Raw genomic sequence first — 19,635 nt, 5'->3', positions numbered from 1 at the left:
CTCAGGGACATTCTGTTAAAAGTCTCACAGTATGTACACCCATACTGCTGAATGGTTATTCTCTAACTGATTTTTCAATATGTTCTCCAACCTTCACACACAATGCCAAGTGGAGAGTGGTTAACGACTTGAAGCAAGGTATTATCACATTACAGGTCCAAAATTTCATTGAATTTTAGTCATACATTAAAGCTATAAATGACACAAAGATGAGTGTTCAGAAACTTCTGGAAAAGACAGGAACCAAAATAGAAAGTAGCAAAACAAATGTTCCTTTACAAAGGAAGTTGCAGGACCTTTTGTCATAATCCAATGGCACACTGCTGCTAATGTGAGTAACATACTAATCAGTACTAGTAATTATAGAAAGTAGCTAACATTATTGAAACTAAGTAAGTCCGTAAGATTCAATGTTCTCCCTATCAAGTTCTATGCAGAATTTGTGGTTGAAGTAGCACTGCATTTAACCATAATTTAATGAAGATTTCTAAAAAGAGAGAGAAGTGGAACTGATCCACAGAACTAGCATTCTATATCATTTGTAACTGTGTGTTGTAAAGTAGTAGAATATAATGACCTTTGTGGAACAAAATAACCATATACATGAGTAACAGCATGGTTTTCGAAAACAGACCTTCGTATCTCATCTTGTCTTCATCTCAAGGTATACCCTGTGCAATGGATTGAGGAAACCAAATTGATTTAGTTTTTCTAGAGATTCAAAAAGTTTTTGATTCAATACAGTAATGCCTTTTTGAGAAATAAAGTCCTATTGGTTACCTAACCAGGTATATTACAATATAAAAAGCTTTCTAACAGGAAGGACACAGGATTTTAGTGTAGATGGAGTCATCTGTACACAGATGAGAGATCTGGTTTTCCTTGGGGGAATGCAATAGGACCACATCTCTGTTCATCTTGTGCATCAGTGACTTGGTGGGAGATATTTGGTGCAGTCTCATGTTTTTCACAGTTGATACTGTTACCTGTGAGTAAATTCCATTCAGTATAAACTGCAGCTATTTCTATATATACAGTTTTACACTTCACAGAGTGTAAAAATGTGGTGTATTTTCGATATAAGATTGATTAATCACAATTATAATTAGTTATATCATACAAATATTTGGGAGTAACAGTGTATCGAGATATGACATGGAATAACCATGCAAACTAATTTGTAGATTAAGTAAATGACAGGATGAAGAGTACTTGAGTAGTAGTGCATGCATACACTCCTGCTTCTTATGTAAAGTACAATCATATGGGGTATCAAATGAAATTTTGTGACTGGATTGAGAAGTTTTCTTTTTTGTATAAGGAGCAGGTTATCTTGGATGGAGAGTCATCAGCAGATGTAGAAGTAACTTTGTGTGTCTCAGAGAAGTTTTCCAGTACCCTTGCTGTTTGGTTGTATGTGAATGACCCTGCAAACTACTTTAAGAATGACCACAAACATTTTGCAAATGATGCAGTTATTTATAATGAATATTGTATGAAAAAAGGTGCACAAATTTTCAGTCATATCTTGATAAGATTTGAAAGAGTGCGAAGATTGACAAATTGCTTTATATGTTCGGAATTGTGAAATTCTGTTACGACAGTATCAACTAGTCAACTATCTGGGTGTAACAATTTGTATGGATAGGATATGATATGGGATGACCACATAGTCTCAGTCATAGGTATAGTAAATGGCAGCATTCGGCTCATTGGTAAAATATTAGGGAAATGCAGTCAGTCTACAAAGGAGGTTGCGTACAAATCACTCCCGCAATCCATCTTAGAATATTGATCAAGTGTACAGGACCTATACCAAATAGGACTAACAGGGAATTTTGACTATGTACACAAAAGGACAATGTCAATGGTCACAGGTTTTTTTTTATCCGTCGGAGTGTTGCAAAGAATCTGAAGAAACTGAACTGGTAGACACATGAAGACAGATGCAGACTGTCCCGAGACAACCTACTTTCAAAGTTTCAAGAAACAACTTTCAATGATGATTCCAGAAATAAATACTAGAACCTCTTACATGTCACCCCTGTAGGAATCGTGAGGACATGGTTAGATTAATTACAGCATGCACAGATACATTTAAACAGTCGTTCTTCCCGTGCTCCATGATGCAGGACTGGAACAGAAAATAAGCCCTAATAACTGGTACAATGGGATGTACCCTGCGCCATGCACTCCATGGTGGTTTGTGGAGTATGAGTGCACATGTAGAGTACAAGTAGACATTGATGTAGTTTTTCAACTGCTCTCCTTAACTCTTCATGTGTTTCTTTAATTCTCCTAAACTGAAAATGGGAGACACTGTGAAGAAACTTTTCAACAGCATTAATGTCTAATTCTTATTCAGCCACCTTTCAAATGCATAACAGACAAGTTGAGGAAATCTCTCTATCCTTTACCCCCGTCATGCTGAATTACACTGCACGACAGCTCCAAAGTATCACTCTGAAGGGTGTCCTCTTGGACCCTTTCTCATGGCTTCCAATTTTCCCCAGTGAAAAAGTGAGTCATGACATTTGTGTCATCATATCATTGTCCATCCTAACTCCAGGACTCTACCAGGGTATGCAGCACTTGGACGTAGTTGCACAGTCACAACTTACCCTCTTTACTTCTTTGTCCACATCTCTTGGGGTGCAGATCGCACTGTTCTCGTGCATATTTAACATACCCGGATCTCTTCCGAATTGGACTATGGTTGTCAGGTTTATAACTTCACAGCACCTTTAACTTCTAAATTATTGAAACTAGTCCATCATAATAGCATAAGAGTGGCCAATGGTGTCTTACAGGCTAGTTTCATAAACAATCTCCATGCCGGAGTGGGGATCTTCCCTCTTCAGTTCCAATAGTATCATGTCTTCCTCACATATGCAATCATCATCCATCAGTTTACTAATTATCCAACTTATGAAACCCTTTTCGCAGCGACTCCCTGTCACACACCCTCGGAGAGGATTACAGGTTTGTACACCTCGAAGTCATCTGTGGGGGCTCCTGTGTAACCCCTTGAAGTGTGTTCCCCATGTTTTCTCACACGCCGCTGTGGTTATTACAAAGACCATGAATTAGGATCAATGTTCAAGGTGTACAACTTTGCTTCCGCCATTTTTTCCCCGGCATTTGACGCTTTAATGAAACAAATTGGTTACACGTGTACCGTTCAAAGTATTTTCCATCGCTGGCCACTACTTTCTCCCATCTTTCGGGCAGTGTATGAATCCTGCGTCAAAAAAATTATTCATCTTTTGAAGTGATCCACGAATCGATCCAATTTGTGACTTCTGCAAGAGATCGGAAGTGTTGGTCAGCCAGGCCATGTGCCATTGACCTAAACAGGTGATAGTCAGAGGGAACAACGTCTTCAGAGTACAGCGGGTGGGGTAGGACTGCCTATTTGAATATTGCCAAGTATGTTTTGACTTCTTTTGGAATGTGGGGTCAAGCATTGTCGTGCTGGAAAATCACTTTATCATGCCTCTCGCTGTATTGCAGCCATTTGGCTTTTAATGCTTTGCTCAAACACATTAATTGCATTCGATAATGAGCACCTGTGATTTTCACTTGGTTTTAACACCTCATAGTACACGACGCCGAGCTGGTCCCACCAAATGCAGAGCATGATCTTGGAGCCGTGAATATTCGGTTTGACTGTCAAGCACGGCCGGGCTATCCCCATGATTTTTTGCATTTTACATCCCTGGTCACAGTGCGATACAGAAATCCCTTCTGTTTTTACCTCTGAGGGAACTGTTCACAAACACACAAACGCCGTTTGACGTCTCTTGGTTTCAGCTCACACGGGTTCCAAGTTCCTTCTTTCTGAATCATGCTCATAGCCTCGAGACATTTTGAAATGGCTTGTTGTGTCACTCCCACTAATCATGTCAATTCTTCTTGAGTTTGACGCAAGTCTTCACTCAGCAATGTCTCAAAGTCTGCATCTTCGAAAACATTCTCTCTTCCACCACTATGCTGGTCTATGACGTTAAAATCACCGTTCTTGAAGCATTGAAACCACTCACAACAAGTTCTTTCACTAATAGCATCCTTACCATATGTACTTGAAAGCATTTGATGAGACTCAACTGCTGTTTTCTTCATATTTAAACAAAACAGTAACACCTCCCAGAAATGATGAGAATTAGGCTCGTAAACTGACATTTTCAATCAAGAACAACTTTATGATGCAGACACAAAGCGACTAATGTTTGAATGAGATTATGTTGACTGACGTCCAAGCTAACTGCCTGACGTCTGTGATCTGTATCTTTCGACCGCTATTTACCATTGTCGCCACCTATCAGTAAACGGCAGAAGCAAAGTTGTGCACCTTGTATTTCAATGACCTAAAGTTTCAGCTGCTCCTATAACCTTTTGTCATCCATTCCTCTCAGTTCTTCAGAAATATCAGGATGCTACCATCATCTACGCTGATAGCTTAAAATCATGGCTAGAATAACATGTGCTTATATATTTTCCACCATCCAGGAACATCATTTGTGGCCAGAAACATGTATTGTTTTTATAGCAGAGCTGATGGCCATTAACAGAGACCTAAATTTTATCAAACAGACCTCCCTTGACCATGTTTTAATTTGTAATGACTCAAGCTACTGATGAGTATTACTCTTGTCACCTTATGATATCTGCTGTTCATGACCTCCTTTCTGACCTGCCTTTTCAGTTGTCCATCTCTGGGTTCCGTGTGTCATGGGTATCCTAAAGAATGAACTGGCCAACTGATTGGTTAGGAAAGTTATTACTCTCCCTGCATTTGCTTTGATGATCCCAGGTGTTGTGTGTGCAAATAAGACCTCTCCTCACTTGGAGATCGATCATCATCTAGTTGGTTTTTGACCTTCTACAATATCAAAGAGACTACTGCTGCATGGTGCTCAGCCTTGTGTTCCTCCCACATTGAATTTAGCATCCTATGTCGCCTCCACATTGGTCATACAAGATTAACTTGTAGTTTTATTTTACTTTAAACACTACCTCCACATTTTGGTTGCATAGCCTTACAGTCAGTCACTCTAATCCTGGTGGAATGCCACCGCCTTCTGGCTCTCCGTGTGAGCTTCTAGATTCTTTGCCTCTGATATTGACAGATGACTCATGGACAGTTTAACTGGTTCTCCGTAAAAGTGCTATTTGTTCTAAAGTATAATATTTCAAATAACTTTCGAAGCACGAGCAGGAGCAACAGCAGCAGCAGCAGCAGGGTGGTGTCTCCCTAGCTAGAAGGAATTTTTTACTCAGTTACTATCTTCACTCTTAAATGATATGGTGGGGGTCAGATGTGGGTGGGGCTTCTTTTGCTACAGATGAGCCATGGTAGACGTCTTATCTGCCCTGACATGTGTTGGCCTGACCTATATAATTTAACTTCTTATTACCCCTGTGGGATGCCCTGTACACTGCTGTGGGCGCCTGTTAATGGTTGCTTCTTTGGCATTTTCAGTCAGTCCTGAGGCGGCAAACACACACAGTCCAATAGCATAGGCAGTCCCTGCTGGTGCTGTGCCCTGCATGTATTTGCGATCTCATGACTGAAAATGTCAAAGAAGTGACCATTAAAACCTGCCCAATGCAGTGGAAATGATACACCACAGGATTAAAGTATTTCTCAGCTCTGGTATCAAATTTGATTCTAGTGCCATGATTTTACCCTTCCTGCATACTTCCATAATTCAATCACATTTCTGGCTGACATCACTAACTCAAGATGAACTATCTCTTGACTGAGGGCTGATGGCTTCACTGTGTAATCTCTTAACCTCCGACTACCAGGGCGCTTAACTTTTGTGCCACTGACAGCCTTTACATAAAACCCAAGTTTCTTTGGGTTTTATGACTTTCAATAAGATTCTGCTATGGTAGTCACTGAAGGCTGAGCATATTTTGCTTTTGGCAGCCAAAACTATTTCACCCAGTACCACTCTATCTATAGCCTTATGTTTTGTTTTACACCTGTTGCACAGTACTCACTGTTTATTCAGAAGTTTCTTCATGGTGACTGCGTACTATGGAGGTTTCTTTCCATCATGAACTGCTTTACTAAGTACGTGTCTAACCAGTGCTTGCTCAGTTTTCTTTTTAACCTTGAGCCACACTTATTCTAAATGCTCCAACCCAGAAGTAAATGTTGAAGAGATCCTCTTTGAAATTTGGCCAGTTGCCTCTTTATCCAGCTTACTGTTCATGTAAGGCTTTCTGTTTGTTTTAGGTGTCCTTTGTACTTTAGTAATCATTGTTGCTACAATTGCCTCTCAGGATTACTGATACCTAGTTTGATATGGAAACTCTCAGAAAGGTCAAGTTGCTCTTAGATCTAATATATTACTGCTTGGAACAAATAGTTTCTAAACTATTTGTTCCAAGCAGTACTTGGCGAAGCCATTTAGTATTATTATGCAGGATGTCTTGTTGTGAACTCCACTTATGAAACTGTAAGTAACCCAATCAATTGTTTGAAGAGTAAAGCCTCTTTTAATGACGGCAGAATGATAGGGAAATGTATGTACACTGTTGGGTATTAAAATTGCAATGCCAAGAAGAAGCACAATTAATGAAATGTTACTTATTGTGCATATACAGTATACTAGAAAGAACCCATTATTAAATATGTAGATTATTTTGGAATACACAAGGGGTGAAATGAAGTACATAGAACAGCCACCTGTAGCAGCAATGACGACTCTAACCTGGCTCGGCATCGAGTTGAACTGATCTCAGATGACAGGTGTGGTTCCATTCTGTTTCAACTCCATGCTAGAGTACAGCAAACACAGTGGTTGGTGAGTGGAGATGTGCCAGCCATTCAGCAACCTATGAAAAGATATTTCCAGTGGGTAAGAGATCTGTAGAAAGTATTGGCCAGTGGTGCAACAGTTGAACAACCTCTTTGTGTATGGTGGTCAGGAAAGAGCGGGCAATGTGCAGTCTTCAGTTATATTGTTCAGAGGTAAAACCACAGAGACCTCGAAGTTAAGGGCACTGCCACATGTCAGAAACTTATTGTGTACGCACTGGCATCCAATACAATCGCAGCAAATGTTGGGCCCATACCCCTGTGACAGGTGCAACCTGGCAACATTCAGTCGGAGCTTTACACAGATACAGCCATAATGGAACTGAGATCAACATGTTGCCACTTGTGTGACTAATGTTGCTGTTATTAGCAGGAATGCTCTCTCTACTGCCACATTGAAAGAAGATGCAGTTATGTTCAAGAGCTCCATACATCATTGCACTGTCTGTATTGTTACTTTTCTTGATGCAAACAACCCCATTTTCTGACTCAAGATTTGTGAAGTATCTATATGATAATGCACAGGCGAGGGAGTGCTGGAGTGCTAGTCACAATAATACCATTGAGATTGTGCATGGCATTGAGTATGACCCTTCTGAACCACCTACTTCATATTCACCTGTCAGTTGTAGGATCCCAGCCGACAAATGTGACAGTATCGCAGAAGAGTAAAGAACAGATTAGATAGGCCACAGTCCTGCCACTGTTGGATTTCAGCATGTGCTAGTAGGTGTTTCTCCATCTTACCCAAGCCATAACATGATCTTCTCAGAAACAACTAATAAAATGCTACACCTATTTCACTAACCCAACCCAAAGAAATGTTGCTTATAGATGAGGCTATTAAAACTGTAGTGATCGACAGCAGAAGCATTTGCGGCCAAGTCCCAGTCCCATAGTTTGAAGCAGTCTTAAAATGCAGTAGATCTCATACAAGGTTCAGAAATCTTTCCCCTTTGTAGTAAACAACAAATGAGTCGACAGTGACTTTGTCACTAGTCCTGTCATAGCTATGGATCTCATCCTGCATCAAAAATGAGTAGTTCTCTGAAAAATCACAGTACACAGCAAACTGTGAATCTTGTTGGCTTCTTCTAACGTGTTTCATAAATGAACTTTGTCATCTTGCATAAAATAATGATGGATCAATACAGCCAGCTTACTGCAAAATAAATAGATTAACTCGTTGTTGATATTTATAATGTTTCTAATTTACACCTGTTCACAGGAATCCACTGTCAGAAGGTGACTTTGCCTACTAGCATCTTCAAATGCCTTCCAAAGTGTGGTCTTCATTTCCTGATTTCCGGAGTTTGAATTACAGTCTCCCAAGTGACAATCTGTTGATGGTGGATTGCAGAGAACCTTTGCAAGGCAATGTTTATATGTATTGCCACTGAATTCAACCATGCATTTTCGTTCATAAGTTTCAAGTTTTTGTGAACAGCACATACATACATAGTATGTCTACCAGTAGGGTTGTTAGAATACAATTTTTAGGCCTCAACTGTGCAAATTTGGAAACAAATGACAGGCATATTAGGAGAACTTCCTTTAAACAGTCTGCATGCTGCCTTTACATTACAAAGAACAAGTCTCTTTAAAACTTTAATTTTCTGACCATTGCTGTCCTTCATTAAAATACAATAGAATGAAGCAAAAGGAATGGCAGGTTACACAGACTTATTTAATCTAATTTACCTACATCTATAATCAAACTTGCTCATTACATTTTAATTTTGTTTTTATTTTTCTTATGTGTCTTTAACGTAAATTGCAAATCACAGCATGTTGATATGGAATGATGGCAACAAAACAATTTTCAGTTTTGCTCTGAAAAATTAATTAAACTTCCAATCCAGTTATCAGCTTTGTTACACACCACATCAGTACAGCAAAACAATCACTGCCACGCAGTGTCTAAGCTTGTCTGGCATTGGGCATTTTGTTTTCACCCAGAAACTTGGATATAAATGATTACATTGTGTAGAGTATAAGCTATCTTTTCTCCAATGGCTATCTGTAAGCAAAAGTGCATTGCCCTTTGCTGTGTATTTTTTGCATGTGTTTGCAGTTTTCTTCTTCCCAATTCTATTCAGAACCTCCTCATTAGTTACATGGTCTATCCATCTAATCTTCAGCATTCTTCTATAGCACCAGATTTCTAAAGCTTCTATTCTCTTCTTGTCTAAACTAGTTATCGTCCCTGTTTCTCTTCCATACATGGCTACGCTCCATACAAATACTTTCAGAAATGACTTCCTGACACTCAAATCTATATTCGATGTTAATAAATTTCTCTTCTTCAGAAACACTTTCCTTGCCATTGCCAGTCTACATTTTATATCCCCTCTACTTCGACCATCATCAGATATTTTGCTCCCCAAATAGCAAAACTCATCTACTACTTTAAGTCTCCCATTTCCTAATCTAATTCTCTCAGCATAATCTGATTTAATTCGACTACATTCCAATATCCTTGTTTTGCTTTCATTGATGTTCATCTCATGTCCTCCTTTCAAGACACTGTACATTCAGTTCAACTGCTCTTTCAGGTCTTTTGCTGTCTGTGTCAGAATTACAATGTCATCGGCAAACCTCAAAGTTTTTATTTCTTCTCCATGGATTTTAATTCCTACTTCAAATTTTCTTTTGTTTCCTTTACTGCTTGCTCAATATGCAGATTGAATAACATCGGGGATAGGCTACAACTCTCTGTCACCCCCTTCCTAACCACTGCTTCCCTTTCATGCCCCTTGACTCTTATAACTGCTATCTGGTTTCTGCACAAATTGTAAATAACCTTTCGCTCCCCCACCTTCAGAATTTGAAAGAGAGTATTCCAGCCAGCATTGTGAAAATCCTTCTCCAAGTCTACAAATGCAAGAAACATAGGTTTGCCTTTCCTTAATCTATCTTCTAAGATAAGTCATAGGGTCAGTATTGCCACACATGTTCCAACATTTCTATGGAATCCAAATTGATCTTCCCCGAGGTCAGCTTCTACCAGTTTTTCCATTTGTCTGTAAACAATTAGTGTTAGTATTTTGCAGCCATGACTTAGTAAACTGATGGTTTGGTAATTTTCACACCTGTCAACACCTGCTTTTCTTGGGATTGGAATTATTATATTCTTCTTGAAGTCTGAGGGTATTTTGCCTGCCTCATACATCTTGCTCACCAGATGGTAGAGTTTTGTCAGGGCTGGCTCTCCCAAAGCTATCAGTAGTTCTAATGGAATGATGTCTACTCCCGGGACCTTGTTTCGACTTACGTCTTTCACTGCTTTGTCAAGTTCTTCATGCAGTATCATATCTCCCATTTCATCTTCATCTACATCCTCTTCAATTTCCATATCACCACCCTCGAGTACACTGCTTTTGTGTAGACCCTCTATATACTTCTTCCACATTTCTGCTTTCTCTTCTTTGCTTTGAACTGGGTTTCCATCTGAGCTCTTGATATTCATGCAAGTGGTTCTCTTTTCTCCAAAGGTCTCTCTAATTTTCCTGTAGGCAGTATCTATCTTACCCCTCATGAGATAAGACAAGACTCTACATCCTTACATTTGTCCTCTCGCCACCCCCTGCAGGTTCGGGGATAAGAATAGGCCCGCGGTATTCCTGCCTGTCGTAAGAGGCTACTAAATGGAGTCTCAACTGTTTCGGCCTTTAATGTGATGGTCCCCTCAGGGGTTTGACCACTCTCTTTCTAAATTTTTCCGTTAGTGCGTACCATTTGGGGAAGGACACCTTACATGGTGCATCTTAAATCCATCTTGCCCTAAGATCTGGCACACCTGATTTTTCATGGAGTTGAACTTACATCGAGCTTCCGGCCACATCCACTGCAGCGTGTTCTGGGTGGCATTCATTCCCTTCATTGTGCACTTCCATCTTTGGCCTCATGGTGTACATGGATATTTCGACACCTGACATCCAGCACGGTAGCCAGTCCGTTGTGGTGGGGTTGTCATGTACCCTCTTGGTGGTAGCCCCCTGACTACACAGGGATCGCACTGCTGATGCCTGAGCTGCTACCTCCCCACATATGCCGAGGAGTAGATGCCTATCCCTCTGGGGCATCGAGACTCCCAGCAAAGGCCATCCTGCCAGGTGGTCTTTGCTGTGGCTGGGTGGCGCCCGTGGGAAGAGCCCCTGGTCAGAGTGGGTGGCATCAGGGCGGATGACCCGCAATGAAGCGTGGTACATCATCTCTCGCTGGTGGGCCTCCACCAGCAGTCTTTAAGTGATCGAGGTCTAACCTCAACGGCAAGCAATTCAATCCAAGATCATTTCCCTCCCTGGCCACTCCATGGGAGGAACGCATGGCTAAAGACAGCAGTGGAGATTATTCACCCCGGTACCTTGTCTGTACGCGGGTCGATGGTGAATCTTTTATGCAAACTAAGCCTCAGTTTTTTGTGGAGCATTTAGAGGACAAGTTTGGGGAGGTGGAGGGCTTGTCCAAAATACGCTCTGGGTCGGTTCTCATCAAAACAGCATCCTCTGCCCAGTCACGGAGGTTGCTCACTTGTGACAAGTTGGGGGATGTTTCCGTCACCATCACTCCCCATAACAGTTTAAACATGGTCCAGAGTATTATATTCCACAGGGATCTTCTTCTGCAGTCCGACGATGAACTACGCGCCAACCTAGAACGACGAGGTGTTCACTTCGTCCGGCTCGTCCATCGGGGTCCGAGGGATAATCAGGTAGCCACCGGTGCCTTCATCTTGGCCTTTGAGGGTGATGTCTTACCCGAAAAGGTTAAGGTGATGGTTTACCAATGTGCTGTGAAGCCATATATCCCTCCTCCGATGCGGTGTTTTAAATGCTGGAAGTTCGGGCACATGTCATCTCGCTGTGCTTCCAGCATCATGTGTCGGGATTGTGGACGTCCTTCGCATCCTGATACTCCATGTGCCCCGCCTCCTATCTGTGTTAACTGCGGAGAGCACCATTTCCCCTGCTCGCCGGACTGTAGGATATTCCAGAAAGAAAGGAAGATAATGGAATATAAGACCCTGGACCGCCTGACCTACCCCGAGGCTAGGTGGAAATACGAGTGGCTCCATCCTGTGGCAATGACATCAACCTACGCCGCTGCTGCAACGACGGTTCTCCCATCATCACGAATCGGCTCTAAGATTGGTCAGCATCCACCAGCCTCCTTGCTTGTGGGGGGCACTTCACAACCTGTTGCTCCTGCTCCATCTCCTTCAGGAGCAACACCCCCCCAACAATCGGGGACATCAGTTCCCCCTTCCCAGCCGGAGAAGCGTAAGACTTCTTTGGCTACTCTCGCAAGGAAGGGGTCCCTTGGGGACCTCCCTTCACAAGTTCCGACCAGCGGCACAGCAGACATCCTTAAGTGGCTCAAACAACTGCCAGTTCCTGGTCGTAGGGCCTCACGGTCGTCGTCCGTCCCTGAGACTGACCCTGTGAAGCCCTCCAAGCCTAAACCACCGAAGGCACAATGCGAGAAACAGAAGCAGAAGCAGAAGAAAGTCCACAAGAATACTGACATTGCGGTGGCACCCGTCCCACCGCTTCCTACAAGCTCTGCGTCTGAGGACGAGGTGGAGATTCTGGCGTCCGCTGAGGACCTCGATCTCGCCAGTCCCTCAGACGTCATGGATAGCGCTTGCACCGGTGCTCAATCGCAGGCAGCAGGTGACCCAACGGCGTAATCTGCCTTCCAAGTCCCGTCACGCCTCTCTCAGACATGGCCAATAACATCCTCCAGTGGAACTGCGGCGGTTTCTTCCACCATCTAGCTGAGCTCCGACAACTTATCAGCCTTCATCCTTTTCTCTGCATTGCTCTGCAGGAAACTTGGTTTCCAGCAATGCGAACCCCCGCCCTCCGTGGCTATCGGGGTTATTATAAGAACCGAGCAGCTTATGCAAGGGTGTCTGGTGGCGTCTGCATCTATGTCCTTAACTCTCTTCACAGCGAGTCTGTCCCTCTGCAAACGGCTTTAGAGGCTGTCGCTGTTAGGGTGTGGATGCCACAGGCTATTACCGTCTGCAGTCTTTACCTTCCACCGGATGGTGATGTCACGCAGCATGAGCTGGCTGCGCTGCTGGCCCAATTGCCGCCTCCTTTCTTGTTACTGGGCGATTTCAATGCCCACAACCCTCTATGGGGTGGGACTGTCTCCGATGACCGCGGCCATGCCGTGGAGCATTTGTTGGCTCAGCACGACCTTAGCCTCTTGAACACCGGTGCTCCCACGCATTTCAGTGTGGCCCATGGCTCGTTCTCGGCCATCGATCTCTCTCTTTGCAGCCCCGGACTTGTCCCATCCCTCCACTGGGGAATGCATCCTGACCTGTGTGGTAGTGACCATTTTCCCATCTATTTGTCACTGCCCCAGTGTCATTCTTCTGGGCGCCTGCCCCGCTGGGCTTTCTACAGGGCCAACTGGCCGGCTTTTACTTCCGCTGCAACCATCGAGTCTCCCCCACAGGGTGACATCGACGAGGTGGTCCGTGTCTTAACCACGTCAATCATTTTGGCGGCAGAGGCTGCCATCCCCCGCTCTTCTGGACTCCCTCGGAGGAAGGCTGTACCCTGGTGGTCGCCGGAGACTGCTGAGGCTATTCGCGACCGTTGGTCGGGCCCTCCAGCATCATAGGCGGCACCCGTCTCTAGAGGCCCTCATCGCCTTTAAGAGGCTCCGTGCCTTGGCCCGTCATCTTATTGCACGGCGTAAGCAGGAGTGCTGGGAGAGGTATGTCTCATCCTTGGGCTCCCGTGTCTCCCCCTCGCTCGTGTGGTCCCGGAACCGGCAGATTTATGGATACCAGACCCCTATGGGTGTCCCTGGGATCTCCTTGGACGGCGCTGTCTTCACGGACGCTGCCGCCACTGCTGAACGCCTTGCTGCGCACTTTGCTAAAAGCTCTGCGACTGCAACTTATCCCCCGGCTTTCGCTCTCTAAAGGAGCGAGCCGAGCAGACGCCGTTATCATTCCACCCGCGTCGTTCTGAAAAATACAATGCTCCTTTCAGCGAGAGGGAATTCCTCGCTGCCCTCGCCGATTGCCCTGATACAGCACCAGGACCAGACTGCATCCACACGCAGATGCTGAAGCATCTCTCCAGGGACTGCCAGAGACACATCCTCACCATCTTTAACCGCATTTGGAGCGAGGGCGTGTTCCCGTCGCAATGGCGAGAGGGTCTTATTGTCCCCATCTTGAAGCCCGGTGCGGACCCACTGGCGGTGGACAGCTATCGTCCCATTACCCTCACCAACGTTTTGTGCAAATTGCTCGAACGTATGGTGGGGCGGCGTTTGTGTTGGGTCTTTGAGTCGCGCGGTCTCCTCGCTCCATCCCAGGTTGGCTTCCGTCGGGGCCGGTCTGCTGCGGACAATTTGGTGCGGCTGGAATCTGCTATCCATACGGCCTTTGCCCGATGTCAGCATCTCGTTGCTGTCTTTTTTGATCTGCGGAAGGCGTATGACACCACATGGAGGCATCACATCCTTGCTATGTTGCATGAGTGGGGTCTTCGTGGTCGGCTCCCGGCTTTTCTTCAAACCTTTCTATTGCGCCACTCTTTCCGGGTGCAAGTCGGTGCTGCCTCTAGTTCATCTTATACACAGGAAAATGGGGTCCCGCAGGGCTCGGTGTTGAGCGTCTCCTTATTTCATGTGGCCATTAATGGTCTGGCTGCAGCCGTGGGGTCGTCAGTGTCTCCTTCTTTGTATGCCGACGACTTCTGCATCTCTTTTAGCTCCACGACTACGGCAGTCGCCGAACGCAGGCTGCAAGTAACCGTTCGCAAGGCAGCATCATGGGCTCTGACTCATGGTTTTCAGTTCTCTGCAGCCAAGACTCGAGTTATGCACTTCTGCAGGCGTCGGACGGTCCACCCTCATCCTGAACTTTACCTCGACGGCCACCTGCTTGAAGTGGTGGACACTTGCCGCTTCTTAGGACTTGTCTTTGATGCCCGGCTCACATGGGTTCCTAATTTTACTCAGCTGAAGCAAAAGTGCTGGCGGCACCTCAACGCCCTCCGCTGCCTGAGCCACACATCTTGAGGCGCGGATCGCTGCACGCTGTTGCGATTATACAGAGCCCTTGTGCAGTCCAGGCTTGATTATGGGAGCCTGACCTATGGGTCTGCATCACCCTCAGTGTTGAAGTTGTTAGACCCCATACACCACTGTGGGGTTCGGCTTGCAACTGGCGCTTTTCGTACGAGCCCCGTGGATAGTCTACTGGTGGAGGCCGGCGTTCCCCCGCTGCGGATTTGCCGCCATCGACTGCTCGCCGACTATGCTGTCCACGTGCATTGCTCGCCGGGCCATCCCAATCGTCGCCTGCTTTTCCCTGCCGTGGTCCTCCATCTTCCCGAACGGCGACCTCGGTCTGGGCTTTCCATAGCTGTCCTCGTCCAGTCCCTGCTGTCGGAACTGGGCTCATTCCCTCTTCTGCGTCCCTTCGGGGTCCGTGCACCTACGCCTTCCTGGTGTTTGCCTCGGCCGTCCGTCCATCTGGACTTGGCACAGGGACCCAAGGACTCGGTTGCGCCTGTGGCCCTCCGTCGCTGTTTTCTTGCACTCCTCGCCTCATTTTCGGGCTGTGAGACTGTCTACACTGATGGTTCCCTGGTTGATGGTCGCACTGCCCACGCTTTTGCTCGCGCTGCCCATGTTGAACAGTGCTCCTTGCCGGCTGGCAGCAGTATTTTTACTGCAGAGCTGGTGGCCATATTGCGCGCTCTTGAGCATATGCGTTTCTGCTCAGGTACGTCCATCGTCATCTGTAGTGACTCCCTGAGCAGCCTCCAGGCCATTGACCGCTGCTATACCTCTTCTCCTCTGGTGTCCTCTATTCAGGAGTCTGTTTCCGCCATTACCCGTTCTGGTCGGTCGGTGGTCTTTGTTTGGACGCCAGGTCACGTTGGCATCCCGGGGAACGAACATGTTGACAGTCTGGCGAAAGGGGCGATCGACGCCCCATCTTTGGAGATCGGCCTCACGGCTCGCGATCAGCAGCTGGTGTTGCGCCGTAAGGTACTTGGGATGTGGACTGCTGAGTGGCGTGGCATGACATCCCCGAATAAACTGCGGGCTGTCAAGAAGACGACCGATGTGTGGCGGTCCTCCCTGCGGTCTTCTCGCAGGGACTCTGTTATCCTGTGTCGGCTCCGCATTGGCCATACCTACCTGACGCACGGCCATCTTTTGCATCAGGAGGATCCCCCCCTGTGTCGGTGTGGGTCCCGGCTGATGGTCGCCCACATTTTGTTGGAGTGTCCCCGACTGCGCACCCTCCGGCAGTCTTTTAATCTCCCAGGCACTTTGCCTTTGGTTTTATGTGACGATGCCTCCATGGCTGATGACGTTTTAAATTTTATCCGTGGTAGTCCTTTTTATGGTTCCATTTAGGGAGGTCCTGCACCTTTCCCTTTCTGTGTCTTTTGTCCTCGCGTCTCTCAATATTTGTTGCTGTTTTCGTGTGTCGTCAGATGGTTGACTCTTTCCCTTTTTTTGTTCTCGTGGTCAGTTAACCGGTCTCCGGCCATCTTCTTTTCTTCTGTTTCTTTTTGTTTGATGTTCCTCTGTACTCTTCGTGTCTGTTGTGTTCGTTGCCGCGTTTGTGTTCTTTTAGGGCCTGGGGGGAGTCTCCTTCCCCTTGGGGTTTTACCTGCTTCGTGAATTTATGTCTCGCCTGTTTTTGGAATGGGGGACTGATGACCTTTGCTGTTTAGTCCCCCTTATACATCCCAATAACCACCACCACCTGTCCTCTCGCCATCCCTGCTTAGCCATTTTGCACTTCCTGTCGATCTCATTTTGGAGACGTTTGTATTCCTTTTTGCCTACTTCATTTACTGCATTTTTTTATTTTCTCCTTTCATCAGTTAAGTTCAGTATCTCTTCTTTTACCCAAGGATTCCTACTAGTCCTCAACCTTTTACCTACTTGATCCTTTGCTGTCTTTACTAATTCACCTCTCAAAGCTACCCATTCTTCTTCTGCTGTATTTCTTTCCCCCGTTCTTGTCAATCATTCACTAATGCTTTCTCTGAAACTCTCTACAATCTCTGGTTCTTTCAGTTTATCCAGATCCCATCTCCTTAATTCCCACCTTTCTGCAGTTTCTTCAGTTTTAATCTACAGTTCCTAACCAATAGATTATGGTCAGAGTCCACATGCACCCCTGGAAATGTCTTACAATTTAAAACCTGGTTCCGAGAGAGAGAGAGAGAGAGAATATGTATTGGCACAAAAGCTAGTAATGTCTCCATGATGATATATGTTTCTAGCTGCTTCAACAGTTTGACAGGCAAGTTCAGGTTCCACTTACCGCTTATCTTGGATTCACCTTACTGGCAATTAGGAAATTGGGAAACCTACCGTCCATTTGATGTTTTTGTGTGTCATAATCACATTTTCCATTTTACATGGTAGTTAGTAGTCTGACTCTTCTTATCCACCAACAATTACCATTACACTTCTCCAGAATATGCACTTTTCCACATTATTGGCTTGTCAGATATAGAAGTAATTTTGTAGTTGATCTATCCTTCTATTAAATTAACTTGATCACTTTCTGCTGTATGATAGAAAATATTTGGAACATCTCAGTGCTGTTGTTACAGGGGTCCTTGAGGATGGAGAGCCAGTGGACAACATGTCTCCTATCAAGACAAGACAGTATACAGTGTCTGACGGTATTGCTCAAGTGGTTGTACTGGAACGTACAACACTTTGTCATCCTGAAACTGAGTACAAACTACATGACAGACTGAATATATGTTGTTATTTTTCTGTATGAAAATAATTTAACTTACATAGTATACCACTCTGTGTTGCAAATTTGAGAGAAAGCAGTTATGTAAATTATTGGCAGATGTGTAATAATCTAGTCATTTATCAACACACAAAATTATTGTACATAATTGATAAAGCAACTCTAGAGGTAAAATATGGAAAAACATTCCTACAGATATTTGCACATACACTCTCTCTCTCTCTCTCTCTCTCTCTCTCTCTCTCTCTCTCTCTCTCTCTGTGTGTGTGTGTGTGTGTGTGTGTGTGTGTGTGTGTGTGTGTGTGTGTGTGTGTGTTTTGTCAGTCATGTCAAAGTGGTGATGGTACTGGGAGTGTAGCATTGTCTTAAGTGTAAATCTGTGTTTTAATTGTCTATAAAATAGACTTATTAACTTAGTGTCTACAAATTGTTATGCTTTTTGAAATGTTTATTTCTTAATATTTTAATGTCTAAACAATTGTACAGTATTGATTGTTTTATATGTTATAATATTTCTTATCCCTCCTCCACCACCACCACAGCAACCTTTAATTCCCCCTCCTCTTGAAGAAAGGTATTTGATGTCAGCAATAAAATGTTGTATGCCTCATTAACACAAACAAGTACTGATGGGAAAGACAAAGTTAAATATTAATTCCATAATTGCTTTACTGCAGTTTGGCTTCAGTTGGTATATAAGCTGGCTATTATGTAAAAAAGACATTCTGTAATAAAATGTTACAAAAAAATCAGTGAACATGCTCTTTGTTATTATTTCATATATTCTTAATATATATGTATGTATATAGGTAGGTAGGTAGTTAGATACAATTATATGATCTGATGTAGATTTTAGAATGCTTTTTAGTACGTTCGAGTAGAGGTCATGTAATGTTATGCACTAGCACAGCCCGGCTCGAAGGTTAGTTAATGTCTATGGTAGATTTCCAAGAGATCTTGCTCACATCACTTTTCATTTATTGATTAAATATTGTCATTCAATTAATGTTGTTTTGAGTGTTTACTTAGTTTGGATGATATATGTGTGGTAAGAATGTGAATTGTATTCTCTTATGCAAAGTGATGAAATAAAGTATGTGCAGTGTCTAAACATTTATATAAAGCATATGGATTTGCCGCCCATACTAGGGTGATTTGGCACCAACAGCAATAATCATTAACTTTGAAATAAATACATTAATGGAGGTAACCACTGAGAAATTTCTTGGGACATTTAGCCGAGGTCACTATTATTTGAAAATGATTACGAAAATAGGAAAAGGGTGTTTATTCACTAATGATCTTCTGGTAACTAAAGGCATGTGTGCCCAACTTTTGGCCAAAAAACAACCATTGTAAAATCTTTGGTTAGAGTAGTTGCTGCTACATTTGTACATTTTAAACTAAAATTTTCAGCTGGACGTTTTGAACATTGTGTGTTCAAAATGCAACATTTTTTGGATTTGATGCAAGGTCATAGATGAACTATAGGTCTGGCTAACCTTCATAAGAGATGTTCAACAATCAACATTGGTAAGTTACAGCCATTTAGATTCTTTAACTTCTTCTGTGGAAATCAAACTATGGCAGGACATATTCTGCAGCTTTCTTCAAAATATAAATTGAAGTCATAAAATCCTAGACTTACACAGCACAGGTGATTCTCATCAGATCAGAGCATGAGTTAAAATGTTAATACAGTGCCATTCACCCTGACATTGCTGATTGGACTCGTGTGGCTTTCATCGTCCATATTGCCGTACTAGTATTGGAAATGTGAAAGTAACTCTGTCTGTTACATTTTCATAACCAAACCACTGAATCAACTTCAGTGAAATTTGATATGGAGATAGCTTGGATCACAAGGAAGGACACAGGCTACTTTAGAAAGTGTGTATTAAAAGATATTTCTTGATTTGAATAATATTATGTGAATTATTGAAAAATATCTACTCTTCAAAAATGCTATTTACTCTTTGACTTTCGAGGTTTATCATATTTGAGAAGACACTTTTATTCCTTG

General features: G+C 43.8%; 1 protein-coding gene across 3 annotated transcripts in view; it reads left to right on the top strand.

Moving 5' to 3' along the window:
* The window catches only part of LOC124777287 (maestro heat-like repeat-containing protein family member 1), a 274,758-nt gene extending 256,938 nt beyond the window's left edge, over positions 1 to 17,820 (top strand). For all 3 annotated transcript variants that reach the window (XM_047252633.1, XM_047252635.1, XM_047252634.1), the window contains exon 30: positions 17,461 to 17,820. The gene's annotated coding sequence lies outside the window, so the exon portion shown is untranslated. The remainder of the gene's footprint in view (positions 1 to 17,460) is intronic.
* Positions 17,821 to 19,635: the final 1,815 nt, after the last annotated feature.

This window comes from Schistocerca piceifrons, chromosome 2, assembly GCF_021461385.2.
Source record: "Schistocerca piceifrons isolate TAMUIC-IGC-003096 chromosome 2, iqSchPice1.1, whole genome shotgun sequence".
NCBI lineage: Eukaryota > Metazoa > Arthropoda > Insecta > Orthoptera > Acrididae > Schistocerca > Schistocerca piceifrons.
The sequence above is the reverse complement of the archived record's forward strand: the minus strand, read 5'-3'. Positions and strand labels throughout refer to the sequence as shown.